This window comes from Cynocephalus volans, chromosome 6, assembly GCF_027409185.1.
Source record: "Cynocephalus volans isolate mCynVol1 chromosome 6, mCynVol1.pri, whole genome shotgun sequence".
Classification (NCBI taxonomy): Eukaryota; Metazoa; Chordata; class Mammalia; order Dermoptera; family Cynocephalidae; genus Cynocephalus; species Cynocephalus volans.
In genome coordinates this window covers 61,024,186-61,043,714 of record NC_084465.1, presented here as the reverse complement: position 1 = coordinate 61,043,714, position 19,529 = coordinate 61,024,186, and the positions used below count along the sequence as shown (strand labels likewise).

Here is a 19,529-nt window from a genome sequence, read left to right as displayed (position 1 = left end):
TAGATTAACCTTTTATGTACAAATAATTGTAAATTATTGGGAATTGTAAATTCCCATGAAGGGAATACATTCTACTCATTTCTCAAATATTTCTCATCTGCAGAAGCTTTTTCTCAATGGTGCATCCGGCTGGATCAGAATATATGTTTGGAAACAACTCTAGATCAAGCGTAAAACTTAGAGTGAAATCTTAACTGGAACAACTCTTCCTATTGGGATATTCTGTCTTCCTCATCCAACCTCTCCTCACTACAGCAGGTTATGTAGCTTGCTTCAATTTGCTGTTACAGACCAATCATACTTAGGGAATGCCTTTCCTCCATTGGCAGAACTATAGAAAAGCTCCCTAACTAAGACAAAGAATTTGAATTTTTAAGTCCTCTTTGTGCCGTGGCGTCACATCTTCTGTCCTGCCTGTTTTGTCATTCCTCTTCAATCCCCTTTGCTGTCCTTGTTCCTGACTATCTAGATCTCTGATCTTACTCTCCTGTTCAGGGCCTCTGTAAATACCATGCAAGTGCAGGCAAAACTTCCGCAGGCACAATTCGCATAGGCAGTGAGAGGAAAGGTGCCCCCTGGAATTGTCCAATGGGGCAGCCCTAGTCCTACCCTGACTCGGTTCCTGCTTGCACCAATTTTCTTACTGACTCTATGTTCTGGTTTCATTATTCATGAATCATGACTTCTGGTTGCTTCTCTAGTTTCTGACTCTTCTTGGTTTTCTTATCCTTACTTCCTTGTGTATGTTAACTGAGCTTCTGACCTGTTGGTCTGGGGACTGTATCCACATCGTTACTAATGCTTCCTAATTACCTCCCTTTTCCCTTACAAATGCAGTTCTGCTTAAAGCAATATTTTGTCCAAATGATACTAAAGAGACATGTAACAAAGGCTAAAGAAGGAAGAATTTGTGAACTTTAAGATTACTATGTGTTGTGAATATTTCGGGGTAATGTTCTCTAAAGAGGAAGCACAGTTGCCCAGCAGGTAACGTTGAACTGTAACGTGACTGAATGGTAGCTAAAGAAAGAATGTGTCAGTCAGATGGTGTGTGGACTTGGTTAGCCCTGAAATTTCAGAAAGAGAAAAATCACAGGGGCAAAGGTTGACTGTGCCTAGAGACAAGGGACCTGGGCCTAGAGATTGCATAAAAATAACACCATTCATTCCAAGGTTATAGTCGCCAAGAAAACTTTGGATTATAATTTAACTTCCCATGTAGTGTTCCTATAGGTAACAAAGGTATATGCTTGAATTTGAGTTTATACGTCAGTTTTTGTGAGCTGGATGAGTGAGATGCTGCATGGTGTGCTGACAAATCAGTTTTACGAGCTTTCAAGGCTGAGAGCTGAGCCTGTAAGTCATCTCTGTCCAGGTCACGGCTGTGGTGTGAGCACATTTTCTTCAGGAGTTTCGTCTCTGTAACTCAGGTTAAGTGCATCAGTTCTAATGACATATCCGTATCCATACACTTTTACAGTCTCCTTCCTGCTTCCATTTTGGGGGTGAAAGTATCAGCAGGAACCAGGGATATTATAACCAATATGGGAAACTAGATAAAAGGAAGGATATCCTAACAGGTGTCCTTTAAAAGTTTTGTCTATTTTTTACTTTAATTATATCAAACTAATTAATTTGTTTGTTTGTTTTAGGCAAGGAGTTTAACTCCAATTTGGCTGAAATAGCTCTTTTGTTTTCTTTTCCTGGAGAAAGAGAGTGGGGTCTGATAACACCACTCTGTCTCTTGCAGCCCACAGATCCAAACGTTTATTGTTCCTCTTGATATTAAAAGTATTATTCTGAACAAGGATGTCTGCCAGTTACTGTTTAGTTTTGGGGGTTGGTTTTGTCTCACAAAGTTAGATGAGAATGTAGGAAATTAATGTGTTTATTCACTTAATGTAGGCAACCTCCCTTGAGTTTTGCTAAGTTCTTGATTCTACATTGATAAATCTAGGTGGTCTCCTTTTACTCCAGCCTTTTCCATGAAAACATCTGAATCAAAATACAACTGTTCTAACCAGTGACTGTTTTGTTTGATGTAGATCACCACCCTATCTCTTTGGTATCATAATCTATAGTGTTTTTAGATTTCCATAATAGTTAGCTTAGCTGTGTTATCATGTTATTCAGTGACATTTTATGACCATAATTAAATTGTTTAGGCTTCAGTTTCCCATAAGCTCAGTGCAAAATAGAGAGCATTTGATGGATTAACTCATCAACAATTATAGCATTATTTGGATTTTTGAAAGGATCACATTACAAGTCATGTGGGAGAATACACAAGTTTATAGTCAGAAATGAGTTAAATGAAACCCTTAAAAAATAAGCAGGAGAAAAATAAGTCAGTTGGGGTAGCTGCAAGAACAGATCTAATTTTGTTCATGTTGAAGAGTTAAACTTTTCATGCTGAGTAGCAATCATTCAGTGGTAACAAATTGTCAAATAATCATTTTTTTAATAGTAGGATCTGGAAAGCTCACTAAGACAGAAGCTGGACTAGGGCATACCCACTGCTCCTTTTTGGATTTCCAATGCCTGCCCTGGAAGCCATGTAATTTCCCTTGGACAGCTGTTTTAAGCCCAGGCTCCAAGCCGATCCTTTCCCAATTCAGAGAAAATTTAAGGAGACTGAGCCAGTCACTCAAGTACTAATGTTGTATATTTTCTCAAACCCCAGTAATTTATAAACAAACCCCTTTCAAAGAATTTTCATGGACTCCTAGTGATGACAAATGTTACTACATAAATAAAACCGCAAAACTAGTTTTAAGCTCCTTACGCATGTAGGTGATGCACATTCATAGACCCGAAGGAAGATTTGCAAATTAAATATGAAAATTAACAAGACTTATGCGCTTTTACTAAAAACAAATAATTTGCAATGTAAATATGGTACTGACCCATATAGTACAGGCTCTTTTAAATTTAGTATGACTATCATTTGATAACTTAGTTATTTTACTACTTTCCTCTATTAGAATCATTTTGCAACCTCAGTTAGCATCTCTGCTGCTCTTGCTGAACTACCTGGTAGTATGGCCCTTTCCTCCCTGAGCCTGTCACACATGAGGGGTCAGACCTCCTGGTAATGATATGTTTCTCAGGCTAGGGTTGCCGCACTTTTCCATTCATAGTCATATCTGGGGGACAGAGAAATCAAGAAGCACCCAAGTGGATCTCATCAGTTTCACACTTAATCTTCTCTGCTGTGACTGTGTCACAAAACCCTACATCTCCAGCTCACCACGATCATTTACTTGTGATTGCATGGTAACTCCTCAACATACCTGCTTGTCCCTAGACACAAAGAGCCCCAAGAACCCAGGTGGTACCTGTGGCTTTTAGTTCAATAGGATCCTTGCTGTGTTCCCTGGCAAGAGTATGCTCCCTGCAAAGCCCAGAGTTGAGAGGATGAAAAGCCTCAAAAGTCCTCCAGTGGGTCATTGAGAGTGGTGAAAAGTGGGGCTACTTCTTCTACACTTGGTTCCTGACCCTTGCATTCTTCTTACTGGGGACACAGAACCATGTAAAGCTGACTAAAAGCATATATTGTGTCCTAGAAAAATGGAGCCTCATTTTAAAAGGGTATTCCCTCCCAGCTGGTGCTTCAGCTGTGTCTTTAGAAGGCCATTCCATTAGCTATCTGGCTGACAGCTCCTGGGTGGTGAGGTATGTGACATGGCCAATGCATCCTGTGAGCATTGTCCTTCTCCTGTACTTACTTTGTTATAAAGTGGGTTCCCTGGTCAGATGCTATGTTGTGTGAGATTCCATTCCTATGGATCAGGGATAATTGTGCTGAGTCTTTGAGGGCACAAAAAGCAAATCCATAGGTGTATATTTCTTTCTTTTTTTTACTCAAAATCATTTTTTTAATTGACATGTATTGATCATATATACTTATGGGATACAGAGTTATATTTCAGCACAGGTATACAATGTATGATGATCAAATCAGGGTAATTAGCATATTCACCATCATAAAAATTTATCACTTCTTTGTCATGAGGGCATTTGAGCTCCTCTCTTCTAGCCAATTGAGAACATACAATAAATCACTGTTAATTATACATGCCTAGCGCTTCTATAGACCACTAGAACTTATTTTTCCTATCTAGCTGTAATTCCGTATCCATTACATAAGTGTATATTTCTGAGAAAGAATTGCTGGCCTTCCATAATAGAAGGGGTCTAATATAGTCTACTTACTACCAAGTGGCCACTTGTTCTCCCTGAAGACTAGTGCTATACCAGGAGCTCATCTTTGGTCACTGGTGCTGGCAGGTAAGGTGTTCAGAGGCAGCCATGGGAGTCTATGCTGTGGGACCCGTGCATAGCCTCCATTTCTGCTACCTTGACTTGCTTTGATGTTTTAGCTATTAGCCAGCACTGGAGTGGCTGTGGAGAACATCTGGCTAACATCAACCAGTCATTAATTTTGCCTAAGTTGTTTAGTCCTTCTTCCACAGTGGATGCTTTCTGGTGGGTATTAATATGTGCTATGAAGACCTTCACCCTTGTGCCCACTCCTGTATGTCTAGCCATACAGGCTTTCTTGGATGGTGCCTAATGTAAAATATTGGGTTTTCCAGGAAATGGATGCTGAGATGGAGTCTGAAGTTTAAAAGGGTTGTTGGGGAGTAATATTTGTGAAAGAAAAATGGAAAAAGCAGGATTGGGCAGGAGCAGCTATCTGATCATGATGCAGAGCTGACAAAGTCTCTGTCAGCTCAGTGCATAGTTACACAGCAAAGACTGTCTGTTAGAGGAGGCCTGCATTGTGGGGACATGGTTAGGCCTTTGTACCACTACCTTGCTCTGTCACTGTTTCCTTCCGGAGAACAGTATGACTTTGTCTTGAAACCTGAGATGGACCCTGATGGAGTCAATGATAAAAGGCTGTCAGTTTCCTACATTCTTTGTAGCAGGGGGATGGGTCAATTTTTGAAAGGGGTGGAGTCTAAGCAGTGCTTCTTAGTGCTGCCAATATTAGACAGTTGGATAACTAGGTTTGGGGCTCAGATGACGTGTCCACGCCAAGGGTATAAATTCGCAATCCATCTGTATGTTAGAGCTGATGCAACAGGGTATATCAAACCACTGTGTGTTTGTGAAGTTTTCTAGAAGGGAAATGAGAAGTGAGATGAGGAGAGAGCTTCAGACTTATATTGAGGAGACTCCAACATTTAATGGCCAGGCAGAAGAGAAACACCTTGCAATGAAGACACAAAATGGAGTGGCTATAAAGGTAGGAAGATCACAGGAGAGTGTGCAGTGAAAAAAATCCAAGGAAAGAGAGTGTACTTGGTCCAAGGGTTGAAGGCCTTGAGAAATCAAGTAATGAAATTCAAGCACTGAAAATATTAGTTGAATTTAGTGACATAAAGCTCACTGGTGATGATGATAATGGGGCAGAAGCTAGTTTCTAGAGGGTTGAAAAATGTGTGTGAGAGGTAAGGTGGTGGAAATAGGAAGCACAGAAAAATTTTCGGAGAAATATAGATTTTAAAGATACATTTTAATGCTATATTTTAAAAGGACCAAATATATTTGTAACTCTGGATAATCAGTAAAAAATGTGAACAGGAATAGCAATTATACCTTTACCCTTAAGGAAATTGCCTTTCTTTCACATTGTATTATATATTATCTCAGTTACTCTGAAAATTATCTATCCTAGAACTTTAAATTTTAATGCAAGTATTTAGCTAATGTATTTAAGTTAATTGAAAAAAATAAATACATGAAGTAGGTGACAAAAAAGAAAGAAAGAAAGAAAGAAAAAGCATTCTGTTTTAGCAGTTTGTACCCAGCAGTAAATGTAACATTATCCATATGTAGCCTTACCTTTCAGAGTAAAAATTAATTAAATGGTACCTTCTTGGAAATACAGACAAATCAGTCTGTAGCTGTTTAATAGTTCAATACTAAGTAAAAAAATTACATTAGTATTAGAACATTCTGTCTGGGTAAGACAAATGACTAACAGTGACGCTGAATATAATGAAGTGAATGAATAGGATACATTTTGTTGGCCTTATCTTGTACTTTAGTTTTTTGAAAAAGGGGTAAGAATAAAAGTCAGACCCCTTAAAGTACAATATAGAGAATGATTTATCATTCCAATGATTTAGTGACGTGCAGCTGCTTAAATGGCAGTCTTCAATAAAAATAGCACACTTCCAGGAAAAAGATTAATTCGATGAGAAATGTTTGACCATCTATTACTGAAAGATATTATTCTAGTTCTTAGATATATAAGATAATAAAAGACACTATGATTTCATAAGCCATCATTGTTTCCAGCGTAAACTTGGATTTCTTTGTAATAATCCACACTGCCGCCACATTTCATTTTGGACCCAAGGTGTTCACCTTACTGGGGACAGAGAGAGATACACTGGGCAACCTTATTTGTTTTTGAACAGTAGTGGAAACATTCTTGCCTGACACAACTGGAATTGGTAGTTGCTTCACTAATCAACAATGTGGCTAAAACCTAGAATTTTTCTTAACATTTTTTTCAGAGAATCCTTAAATATTAATATTAAATATGTAATTCAAACCTAAAACATAAAAAGGTGTATTTATTTGCCAACTTTTGAAATAATCATGGCATTTTTGTGTGTGCGTGCATGGGTCTCATGATTGTAGTTTGTAATCTCTTTCATGTATACATGAAGTATACACACAATAGTTATCACCTGTATCTCAGTTTTGTTACCTTAGTAGAAAATGGAATGTTTAAAATACTTGTGAAGTAAACTGAGCGAAATCTCCTATGTTTTTTCATTTTTTCTCCTATCTTTTGTAGTACCTGGCCAACACTTAATTCAATGACAATAGTCACTGAAGTGAGTAAGAAGACAGTATGATTCTATTACTCTTCATTTCTAAAATACTTAATTTAGGTTTTATTAAAACAACTTTATTTTCTCACTTATGCTTCATTAATTTTTGTGATGTTTATTTGAATTACATATTTACAATAATAAGCTCCAATGGAATAAACAGGTTTGAGCAAACCCGACTGACTTGGTGACAACATAGTTCAACTGAAGGGGGCAGAAGTCTGTGATCAGAAAGGAGTATTAGCCACGAGTGCTTAGTGTGACAAGGGCCTTAATAAGTATGTTTTACAGAAGAAATGGAGAGCATCAGTTTTCCAGAAGACTGGTTAAGCAGATGACAGCTGAGAAAGATTACTACAAGTATCTATTGGGTAGATTTGTCATATAACTATGGTATTGTGGTTTCAAAACTTTGTTACACAGTATTTTTAATGGAAAAGTGGGGCGGGGGGACTTCAGGGATAGATTTATCAAGTCTCTTCACTCACTAGTGATTGATTATTTTGCTTTTCTTTCCTCTGTATCTTGGTTTCATCCTCAGGCTGACATCCTTTACGGTTGCAAAATATTTGCGGTTCCAGGCTTCAGATTTACATATCCCACTTATCAAAAGGATCAAGATTCTTCAAGGAACTTCCGCAGGAGAGCAAGGATGCCTCCCCAAAGCCTCCAGCAAACGTTATGCATTTCATTAGCCAGGACTGGACTGTGTGTCCTATCCTGAATTAATTACCATGACCAGATGATGGGGTATGCTGTTTGGCTTGTACCCATCAGTGTATACCTACGAAACACATAGATTGAATGGGAGAGGGAGGATACTGGAATTTAAAATTGCGGTACTTTAAGAGAAGGAAGAAAGATGAAATATCCACTGTAGGATGTAAGCCAAATCTTTAATAAGTTGATTGATTTTATCAACTATCATCTTTGAAATTACAGGCATTATTTTTTAAAGCAGTGGAAACTCATCTTTGATATTTTTCCTTTTATTACTGTTACTGATGTGAAATAGCCTTTGTGTGTAGTGGAGATAAATTTGTACATTACATTGAATAGTGGGAAAGTATTATGTTATCACTTAGTGTCTCAGAGAAGAACATGGCTTAGTGGCAAAGAACTCAGGTCCTGGAGACTCTAGATTTGTATCCATGCTATATCATAAGACAGCTCTGCGACCTTTGACAAATTTCATAACCTCGCTAAAGTCTTAATTTCTTCATCTATAAAACATCAAGCGCTGTAAAGTTGTACGGATTAAAAAAACAATCCATGTAAGGCACTTAGTACAGTATCTGGCTGCACTAAAGAAATGTTGGCTTAAAAGAAGGCTTCTAGAGCTCTAGAATCAAATTTAGTGCTACATATTTGAAAGAAGCTGATATCATTTGAAAACCCATCCTGTTTATTCCTCTAAGTGAACTGATAAATTCATCAGTTATTTTTCTTTCTCACAGTGTAAACAAGAGAATGATTCTAACCTTACATGAAACAACATAAGGCTGAGTTAAAGAAGCCGGGCAGAGAAATGTAGATGCTGTGTGACTGCATTTATATAACACCAGTACATGCAAAACCTGTATGGTGTTAGAACACAGGGGACCGATCAGTCTCGGTGTGTGGGGTGAGGTGACCGGGAGGGTGCATGGGAGGAGACTTCTGGGCGGGTGGTCATGTTCTGTATCTCGATTTCGGTGCTGGTTACAAAGTGTGTTCACTTTGTAAAAATTCATCTATACAATAATGATTTGTCCGCTTTTATCTTCCTCTGTTTGTTATTCAAAGGTTAAAAATAAAAATGCCTGATTTGTTTTTGGACCAAGAGACAGGTTCTTGGCTCTTTCCGCGGAGCCGCTCACTGCACGGTAGAGTCTGGGGCTGCCACGTGCATCGCGGCCGTCGCCGGCTCTGTAGCTGCTGCCACCGTGGCCGCCTGTGTCGCCGCCGCCTCAGGACGGCTGTGTAATTAGGCCACTATCTTCGATGAGTAAACATATTCCTCAATGCTTTGGTGTTCTTGGTCACACGTTTATGGAGTTTCTGAAGGGCAGTGGAGATTACTGCCAGGCACGGCACGACCTCCATGCACACAAGTGAACTGCAGAAATTCATTACTCCTCCACCAAGAAGCCCCAATAAGAATGGTCCGCAGAGCATTTTACAAGAGCTCTGACCTGGATGGGGTAAACCTCAGAGCACTTCCTCTCTACTACTTCAGTAGTACTGTACTGAAGAATTGCTGCTTCCTGTTAGGGCGTTCATTTCATTTACCATTACTCCCAAGTTCATAGTCAAAGCACTGGGAATTTCAAGTGGAGCATATTGAAGTAGACTTCAGTTTCTTCGAACCATTTCTGTATTCAGTTTTTAAAATTCTTTCCTAAACGTATTGAGTATTTTTTAACTAAATTAACATAGCTTGAATGAACCGCCCAGCTCCTGTGGAAGTCACATATAAAAACGTGAAATTTCTTATCACACACAACCCAACCACTGCGACCTTAAACAAATTTATAAAGGAACTTAAGAAATATGGAGATACCCCAATAGTAAGAGTATGTGAAGCAACTTACGACACTACTCTTGTGGAAAAGAAAGCTTCCATGTTCTCAATTGGCCTTTTTTTTCCCCTCTCCTTTTTTACCTCTTCTTTTTTTCTTTCATTTCCGGAAATCGACTGGCCTTTTGATGATGGTGCACCACCATGCAACGCGATTGTTGACGACTGGTTAAGTCTTGTGAAAATTAAATTTCGTGAAGAACTGGCTGTTGTATGGCTGTTCGTTGTGTTGCAGGCCTTGGGAGACCTCCAGTGCTTGTTGCCCTAGCATTATTTAAAGGTGGAATGAAATATGAAGATGCAATACAATTCCTAAGACAAAAGTGGCATGGAGCTTTTAACAGCAAGCAACTTTTGTATTTGGAGAAGTATTGTCCTAAGATGAAGCTGCACTGCAAAGACTCCAGTGATCATAGAAATAACTGTTGCATTCAATAAAACTGGGGCCTGATGCTATTGCCTTGGAAGTGGAACTTGAGACAGGACCTAATCTGTTGTACATATTAGCCAACATGTTGGTTTGGTGTATAAATCTAATGAAGCTTCTGTAGAAGTATTGAAAAGCAGTTTTACTAGGCCACAAGCTTGACAGAATTGCGGCCTCTATGTTTGGGTTACGATCAAACTACTTGGACACTTAGCAAAGGATTCTTGCTGTTTAGCATTTAAAATGTGCTTATCTTTTGTACCAATTGCCCTTTTCTGAAATCATGGTATTGAGTTATATCTTCTTTAAATCTGTTCCCATGCCAGAATCTTATCAATACGTAAGAAATTTAGAAAGATTAGGTACCGAAATATCCAGCACAATATTTGCATATTTTTAGTATCATACAGAACTAAAATCCCAGGAACTATGAACACTCTAGGCCTTATGTGATTTATTCCTTCAATCATTTCAAACATTGAAAGTAGGGCATATATGGTTATTTGCCTGCTGGCTTTATGTTTACATCTCCCACTTTATAGCAGTATACATCAGGTTTGCATAACTATTGATTTTTTTTTTTACCAAGTCTTACAGTGATTATTTAATGTATTTCTAATAAATCTCATTGTGTGTTATGAAAAACCTCCATTTTGAAAATCTACATTGTACAGTAGTTCATGTCTTTAACGTCTCCAGACAAAAACGGCTTACAGATAACTTAATGTTTGTACTCTGACATGCAACTTAACAGAGAGGGCCTGAAAAAAGAATGGGAGGTGGCTAATAAAATTTTTAGTAAAATGTTGCCTTTGTCTTGTGCAGAACATGTAGAATATGCTCTTTAATTTAGTAAATATTTTTTTAAAGGTAGAGATGTTTTGTTACTGTATCTAAAACAATTCCTAGTCATAAAATTTCTGAAGTTCTTATAATTATTCCCCCAGTTATCGAAAGTTGTTTATCAACTTATTTTTGTTTGAAGTGTGATTTTTTTTCCTTCTCTTCCCAACCTCTCTTGCAAAAAAAGAAGTGGGTTTATGCTAATGAAGTGAGTAGTAGATATCTAATATTTTATATGACTTTTGAGTTGTGCACCTTAATATTTGGATGCTTGATGATTTGTTTTATTATGTAATCGATAAAGTGGTGCTGTGTATTAATGTTAGTTCAACTATATAATTTATACTGTCTGGGAATGTGTGGTTGTAGTTCTGTGGGGAGAAATAATTTGTCAGTGTTCACCAGCTTGTAAAAACTTAATGCTAGAGCTTAAACATTTAAATAAATAATGAAATGCATTTATATATAAAAAAGAGAGCTAAGTCCTCAACTTGTGTTCAGAGTAAAAGTTTTACAAAGATAAACCAATAGGTATCAAATTCTTTGGAAGAAATGTGGCATTGCAAGGACAATCTCTCCCACAACTCCTTGGTATTGCAGAGCTGGCCACTGAGGTAGGTAATGCATATAGGAGAAAAGCACCCCTGGAGAATAGAAATAGAAATATCAAACTCTTCTCTTTCGAGATCTAATGTTATTAGAACCTCTCTAATGGATTGTGTTGGCCTGGACAGAGGTCAGCTGACAGAATGTCCCCAAAGTCCCTGTATTAGTCCATTTCTATTGCTTATAACAAAATACCTGGAACTGGGTACTTTGAAAATAAATGACATTTACTGCTTACAGTTTTAGAGGCTGGGAAGTCCAAAGTTGAGGGAACACATCTGGTGATAGCCTTGTTGGTGGGTAGTGACTCTTCATATCAAAGCAAGGTGTCACATGGTGGATGGCAGAAGCAGAGTGAGCTAACTTCTCACTCCTTCTCCTTTTAAAGTGCACAGAACCACACCCATGACCACCACCTTACTAATCCATTCACTAGGGCATGATCCTCACAATCTAATCACCTCTTCAAGGTCCCACCTTTCAATTACTGTAATAGAATTTCCCACCCTCTTAACGCTGTCACAGTATGGGTTAAGTTTCTAATAATGGACTTTGGGGGACACAATTCAATCCTTAGCAGTTCCCCACAAAGAGGAGTTAAACATTAGAGAAGGAGGAAATGGTCTGATAATCGAAGCTTGGAGATTCACGAATGCAGAGCTGGGCCCATTACACCTCTGTGTGTGGTTGATGCTGGTTCAAGCCAGTTGGTGTATCTTATCCTTCTGACCACAGTAATTGTTTCAGACATGATCCATAAATGGATCACAACAGTGATGTTTAAGGTGCCACTTGCTGAGCTACCTTATTAAATGAAAGGTAACACACAAAAAAATCAATTCTGTGCAAAATGCCAGGAGAAATGTCTCTTTTCTTCTAGATGTTGAGGTACAACACATAAAGTTGGTTTTATGTGGCCATATGAGGGTACTGCAAAAAGTTCATGGAAAAATATAATTAAAAGATAATATAAATCTTTCCATAAATTTTTTAAGTACCCTGTATTACTGCCACCAGCAGGGAGACCCTAAAGCTTCCCAGGAAGATAAAGCCATATTATGCAAGGCAGAGTAGAGAGATAGAGAGGAACTGAATCTTTGATGACATAGATTCTTTTATTGTTAAAGCCAGTTTCAATTGTTTTTTTTTCTCACATGTCATGATTGTTAATGAATTCAACAATTAAATTATTTTAAAGGGTATATGTAATATAGTTTTCCCAGATTTCACCTTTGTATTAATGTTGGCATGCGAAGGAGCCACTTAGAATCACTGGTCTGAGTTCCTTAACCTTCATGAATAGTTCTGCTCTTATTGCTCCCTAATTTCCACTTCTTCCTCCTATTTAATTTTGAAGGATTGCCTGAGGTTACTGTGTCTTTACATCTTATTTATTCTTATGTGAGATCTACTATACTTCCTTCACATAGAGATCCAGGCAAATATTTGGTCAATAAAATGTTTGCTGGGCTGGCTGGTTAGCTCAATTGGTTAGAGTGTGATGTTATAACACCAAGGTCAAGGGTTCGAATCCCCAGATCCTCCTAAGGCCAGCAATAAAAAGAAAACAGTTTGTTGAATTGGGAGTGTTTATTTTAAAGTAGACCTTAGTTTTTTTTAATGACAGGAAGAGATGACTTCTTGTAATCGCTTCTTAAATAACCATAATTTGGAAATCTATCATTCCTAGACTCAAACTATATCAGCAGAGACCATGGGAGATGATTTCTGCTGAGCAGGATGGAAATCATTAACAGTCTGGCTTGTTTCCATTTTTCAGTCAACACCCTCATCCCCTCCCCTATTCTATTTCCAGTATGTTCATACTTTCCCAGAATAACTATGAAATCATGTCATTAGCTCTCAAATCAGCCATGCTGACACAGCAAATGGCTTAAAGCACAGAAAAATTGATCAACTTATCTATGAAAACATTGAAAAGAGTGAGGTCTGCTTCCACACACCAGGGAGAGTTTGATCTGTCCATTAACACTGTGTTTCTGTTATTAATACATGAAATGGCTACTGAAAACTGGCCCTACACTGACTCCAGGAATGCCTACTCCTGGATGCAGTAAATGCCCTGATGGTTCAGATTTCTGCACAGGTACCAGGGTATGCCCATCACCAGGCCAAAGTAGCTGGACCCAGGGGAGCTTTTGGCCTCAGAAAGGGTCTATAAAGAACATATTTAAAGGGAAAAGTAGTCAAAAGTCAGGTAGGTGGTATATGGGGGCAACAGTGAGTTGCCACATAAAAAATTTAAAAATAGGGATAATGAGATTTTCCTTCGAGATTTAACCCATAATATCAGTATACAGTGGACGGGTGAGACATGTAAAAGATTACCCAAGAAGACAGAACGATTCAGAAATAAAAGTAAGACACGACTGGTGATGTAACCTAACCGTGACTGGTCAAAAAGTAACCTAATCGGTGATGTGTGTGTTTGTGTATATGTCTATATATAAAGTAAGTCAATACAAATCTCTCATTTGAAAAATGCAAATATAATAATTATACCTATTTCACAGTGGTATTGGGAGGATTAAATGGAATGATCTAGGTAAAGCATTTAGTACAGTGCCTGCTGCAGAAAAGGGGCTAAATAAATGTTCACTATGATTAGAAGGGATGGAAAAAGGAAGGAGCAGTACAAAAGTTTACAAGTAATGCTATTCATTTACCTTCTTTTCCACAGTCCAAGCTCTCCCCCGGAACTGCTCTAAGTGCTTATATGTTTTAATTCCCTTAGTCCTCACATCAATCCTATAAGGTTAACTGCATTTTGCAAATTAAGAACCCGTCATCGAGAAGTTACTTAAGAGTATCCCCAAGATTACAGAGTTGGCAGGATTACAGATGTTGGAGCCAGGATGACCTCAGTCAGCCAGGCATCAGAGACTGTGTTCTTAACCACTGTTCTGTGCTGTCGGTGTCTATGGAGTGTGAGTGTACCCAGAGCAGATTTTGAGGTTTTGATGGTTTCTAAGGATTTCTACTTTTTGCTCAGAAGCTTTCTGTCTTTCTTGTTTTCTTTTTCATTTTTTAAAGATCTTAATGGCTTTATTGTGATTCTAGAATCAGGCAACATATTATTCCATAAAATAGAATAAGTATTCCCCCCAGAAGCTTTCTTATGAAAAATTAGTCATCTCATGGTTCTCGGTCTGTAAAAGTGCTTATATAATAAAATTAATTTGCATAATTATAGATTTATAGGACACCTCTACTTTTTAAAATCTTTCCATCTGCTTCAATACAAACTTTTACTATTCCAGATGGATGGGATTTTTTTCATAAAATTTTATAAAATACTTTAAAAAAATCTATTGAGGGGATCATGTATATTTTCTTCTTTATTCTGTTAATACAGTGAATTAAGTTGATTGATCTTCAAATTTTACAGCAGTCACATTTCTGAGATAAACTACATTTGATTAGGCATATTATCCTTTTTATATAATACTGGATCTTTTTTGTATGAAAAGCACAGGAATTGGTTTCTTTCGTGTAAATTTATGAATTACTGGACATATAGTTGTTCATAGTATTTTTATACTATTTTAAAAAATATGTAGTATCTGTAGTGATATTCCTTCTTTCATTCCTGATGTTTGTTAAACTGTCAAATTAGGAACTGTGAAGGATATAAGATTTTATTCTACTTGTAATCTAACAAGTTTGTCTATCATAGTTTCATAGATACTGACAGGAAAACTATAAGGCCTCTAGGTAGACATAAAGGACAGTTTACTACAACAACTGCAGTAGCCACAGGAGATGACTATATTTGGAGATGATTGCAACAACTGCATTAAAATATTTGATCATTTCAACATCTGGCATCTTGGGGTTGGCCTCTGGTGATCTCAGTTTCTCTTAAGGTTTTCTTGGTTCTTTGTATGCCAAGTAATTTTGGATTTTATCTTGAACATTTTGGATACTATGTTATGAGCCCCCGAGTCCTGTAAAAATCCTCTGGAAATTGTTGGTTTTGTTGTTCCAGTTGTTTTAGCAGGCAGTCAACTGGGTGAGGTTCAGACTGTAAGTCCTGGCAGCCTTCTGTGGGCAGTGGTGTGGTTTTTAAAGGCGTTACGGTTTGGATCCATCTCATGTGTGTGCCACTGGGTGCCAGTCTGGGACCTGGGTGGGGTCCACACGGTAGTTCGGTTCTAAAGTCTTCACGATGCTGTTTGGGGTCTGTCTCGAGCATACACATCTTGGGGGTGAGCATAAGGTTTGTGCTGGCTCATAGAGAGGCACATGTATTTCGAGAATTTCCGTCTTCAGTTCCCTCTGCTGTGATTTCCACAGCTTCCAAGGATCTTTTATCCCAGTTCTTTGGCTAGAAAACTGCTGTTTTTCTCAGAGCTTTAGCTTCCCTATGCGGTTGTGCACTTCCTATTACTGGGTCACTTGGGACACAATGACAAGAGAAAAAAGAGAGAAAGGAGTAACCTGTTGTATTAGCCCGTTTCTGTTGCTTATTACAAAACACCTGAAACTGGGTAATTTATAAAGAAAACGTAATTTATTGCTTACAGTTTCAGAGGCTTGGAAGTCCAAAGTCTAGGGAACACAGCGGGTGAAGGCCTTGGTGGTGGCAACAGTAACCCAGGGGTCTCATATGGCAGAAAGTGGTAGAGCAGAGAGAGACTAACCTCTCAAGTGCTCTTCTTGTAAAGAACCATGCCCGTGATCACCATTTTTAATCCATTCACTACAGCATGGTCCTACAACCTAATCACCTCCTCAAAGCCCCACCTTTCAATTACCATAATAAGATTTCCCACCTTCAACAATTATAGTGGGGATTTAAGCTTCAGTGAGGTTGGGGGGACATCCACCTACAGCACCTGGGTTTTCCCCTTGCTCTCTGAAATGGTGGGTAGGCTCTTTTCCGGGTCCTCTACAACTACCACTGTCACTGCCCACACACTGGGACTTGCTTTGGGGTATGGCTAGGAAGAAGAAAAAGAAAAAAAAAAGCAAAAATTTCTCTCACATTCTCAGGCATACCCCTATCCAGTCCTCTGATTAGAAAGAGAATGTTTCTCCTTGGAGATAACCCTACCCACACCTGCTGCACAGTTCCAGGATTCAGGCTGCCCTCAAGTCTAAGCTGGGAAACTCAAGGCTGAACAGGTTGTTCTTTGAGTTGTTTTCATTCACTAATATACCTGCTCTTACTTATTTTCAGAGTCCTCAGAAGGTTGTTTTGTGTATTCTGTTGCAGGAGTTTTAGTTGTAATCAGCAGTAGAGTTAGGGTTCAGTGGGCTTACGCCATCTTAAATGGAATCAGAACATCCTTAGTGGTCTCTTAAAATGAGATATTCTATGCCTGTGTGACCTGAGAAAGTCAATATGACACCATGATATGAGGAACCCTAATTCATCGGAGTTACTAACACACTGATTTATTTGTTCACTAAATACTTGAATGCCTACTGCCTAGGAAACCATGAAAAATGTGTTGGAGTACATATATAAATAAGGACCAATATCCACCCAAGTTGCTCACTGTACAATCCAGAAGACAGTTAAACTAGTAATTGTAGTACAGAATAAGTGCTATCGTGAATCTTGGATTTTTATTAAAAAAATATTTTTTTGGACAAAGCCCAAGTAGGGAACTAACTCTCTTGAAGGCTAAGCTCTTTGGACCACAAAAGGAAGTCTCCTGAGTCTTCCTTTTCTTCTTACAGTTTGCCATTTTACTCTCTGCCTTTTCCTTTAATATAGTCCAAAACAGGTGGTTCTAGGGTACAGTTAAATGTTTATGATTCACAGTGAAGCTTCAAGGCATATACTCTAAGCAAAATTAAAAGTAAATTCTTACTTTACTGGGTTACTTGAGAGGGATATTTGAAACTGGATCCATCTTTTCCAATCTCTTGTGCCACCATTATCCCTTGGTTGCAAGATCTTCTCTCTTGTCTAAGCCTTTGAGTTGCACACATTGTGAATGCATTTTCCTTTCAAACTTTACGCCAGTGCTAATAGTTCTATTTTAGCTTCTCTTTAGTTTTCTAAACCACCCCTTGTTTTATTTTTCTATCACGCTTCACAAATTACCCTTAAATCTTAATGACTTAAAATAAGAAACATTTATTATCTCATACTTTCTGTGAGTCAGATGCTAGCATCTTCTGGCTTTGGGACTCTCTTGAGGTGGCAGCTAAGCTGTTGGATGGCGATTCAGTCTCATCCGAGCCTCCACTGGGGAAGGATACACTACCAAGCTTATTCACATGGTTGTTGGCAAAAGGAGTTCCTCTTGGGATGTTGGCCTGAGGGCTTCTGATTTTTGCTGGCTGTTGGCCTCTCTCAGTTCCATGCTACGTGGGCCTCTCCAGAGGGCTGCTCTTAACATGACAGCTAACTTTCTTTAGAGCGAGTGTGTAAGAGAGTGAGAGAAAGCATCCAAGATGGAAGTCAGTTTTTTTTTTAACCTAATCTCAGAAGTGATATGCCATCACTTGTGCCACATCCTATTAGGAGCAAGCCACTAGGTCTAGGACACATCAAAAGGAAGAGGATTACAAACCCTAACTGCCTGGATTAGTGCATCTCTCATTTGCTTTAAACAGGACTCTGTCCTAAGCCATAGATGATTATAGCCTTTGCATGCTGGCTCAAATTAAGATGGTCAAAGCATCTTAATTTCCATAGATATTTATCATTGCCTTTTAAATTTTGTTTATTTTATCTTAGCCCTGAAATACTTCTTTTCCAATGGTCTAGATTCAATCAGACTAGATCCCCTTTTAAAATGGCTTGCAGGATGCTGGATTGGGCTGGTTACCTCCTGTTAACTGTGGGGGGACTCATTTCATCCTGGCTTTTTGATACTTTTACATCTGGAGACCTTCCTATTTCCCTAAGATCTTCCACCTAGATATTTGTCTTAAAGGCTTATCCTGCTTTACAGCCTAGCTCTGATTTTCCCCCCTTCTCAACATGAGTATGGAGTGTGTCCTCAAAGCCTGCCTTGCCCTGAAGCATCCGATTCTAGAGACCCTTCACCAATGCCTGTGCTTTGTGGGCCAGAAGAAAAGTACCCTTCCTGCAAATGTCTTCTGCTGAGATGCCCCACACAGAGACTGTCTCTATTCTTCCTTCCTCCATGGATGTGCTTATTCAGGAGAGCCCCAGTTCTTCCACAGTCCTAAAGTAATATTACCCACTTCTATAGAGAAGAGTACAGTGAAAAAGGAAGTTAACGTCAAGAAGCAGAAGACCAGAACCATGTTCTGTCCTACCCAGCTGTGTGTACTCGATCACAGATTCCAAAGACAGTCTCCAGCAGATGCAAGAACTTTCCAATATCCTGAATCTTAGCTACAAACAAACAGGTTAAGACCTTGTTCCAGACCAGAGAATAAAATGTAACAGGTGGCAGAAAAACAACTGGCCAAAGAACAGCAACAGGGTGGCTCAGGGCTCAGCACCTGCAGAATACCTGGCTCTCTACTCTTCCTGTCATCAGGGATGCTTGGTGAATACATCTGGAAACCTTTGTATCTGGAGCAACCAACCCTGGAACAACCCAAACTGGAGCAACCAGTATCAGAACAACCAAACCTGGGATAGCCGGTTATGGAGCAACCATTCCTGGAACAGTCAGACCTGGTGCACCCAAGCCTGGAACAATTAGGCCTGGAACAATCTGTTTCATACCTGTGGAGAAGAAACTCTGCAGCCCTGCATGCAGTTCCAGCAAAATTATGCCAGTGATTTGGAGTCCACCTTGCAAACTGCTGAGGAAAGCCATAATGTAATATAGCAAACCACTATGTATTTTAGTAACGCACAAGCCATGGATTTATTTTTAAATTACTACATGAACATGCAGCCTGAAGATGTGTGGAGATGGGTATATTATTCAATTTCAGTCTGGGCACTGGCTGAATTCCAGCCTTCCTTCCTTCCTCATAGGATTTTTCGTCCCTCTGTTTGATATCCTGGTTCTCATTGCGTCTACTGTGTCAATTCGGGGAGTGAGATATGATTGTAGTCTAATCAAAGATGTTTCAATAACCTTGGCTGCTATGGACAACATGATAAAAGATGGCTGACTGTAGATAAGCAAATATAATACTAGTTTGGATATGTTTAGGATCTAGAATCTAACCTCAAGAGTACAATGTACAAAGATGTGTGATACAAAGGATTGTTCCTATTTTCTGGGATTGGGAGGCTTTACTTAAAAAACTCAGTTCAGGTGAAGGG

At 38.8% G+C, this 19,529-nt stretch overlaps 2 pseudogenes; both read left to right on the top strand.

The window, feature by feature from the left end:
• The first annotated feature begins 9,277 nt into the window (after positions 1-9,277).
• Positions 9,278-9,855, top strand: LOC134380734 (protein tyrosine phosphatase type IVA 1-like; annotated as a pseudogene).
• A 4,314-nt stretch (positions 9,856-14,169) lies between these two features.
• Positions 14,170-19,257, top strand: LOC134380920 (homeobox protein NANOG-like; annotated as a pseudogene).
• The last annotated feature ends 272 nt before the right edge of the window (positions 19,258-19,529 follow it).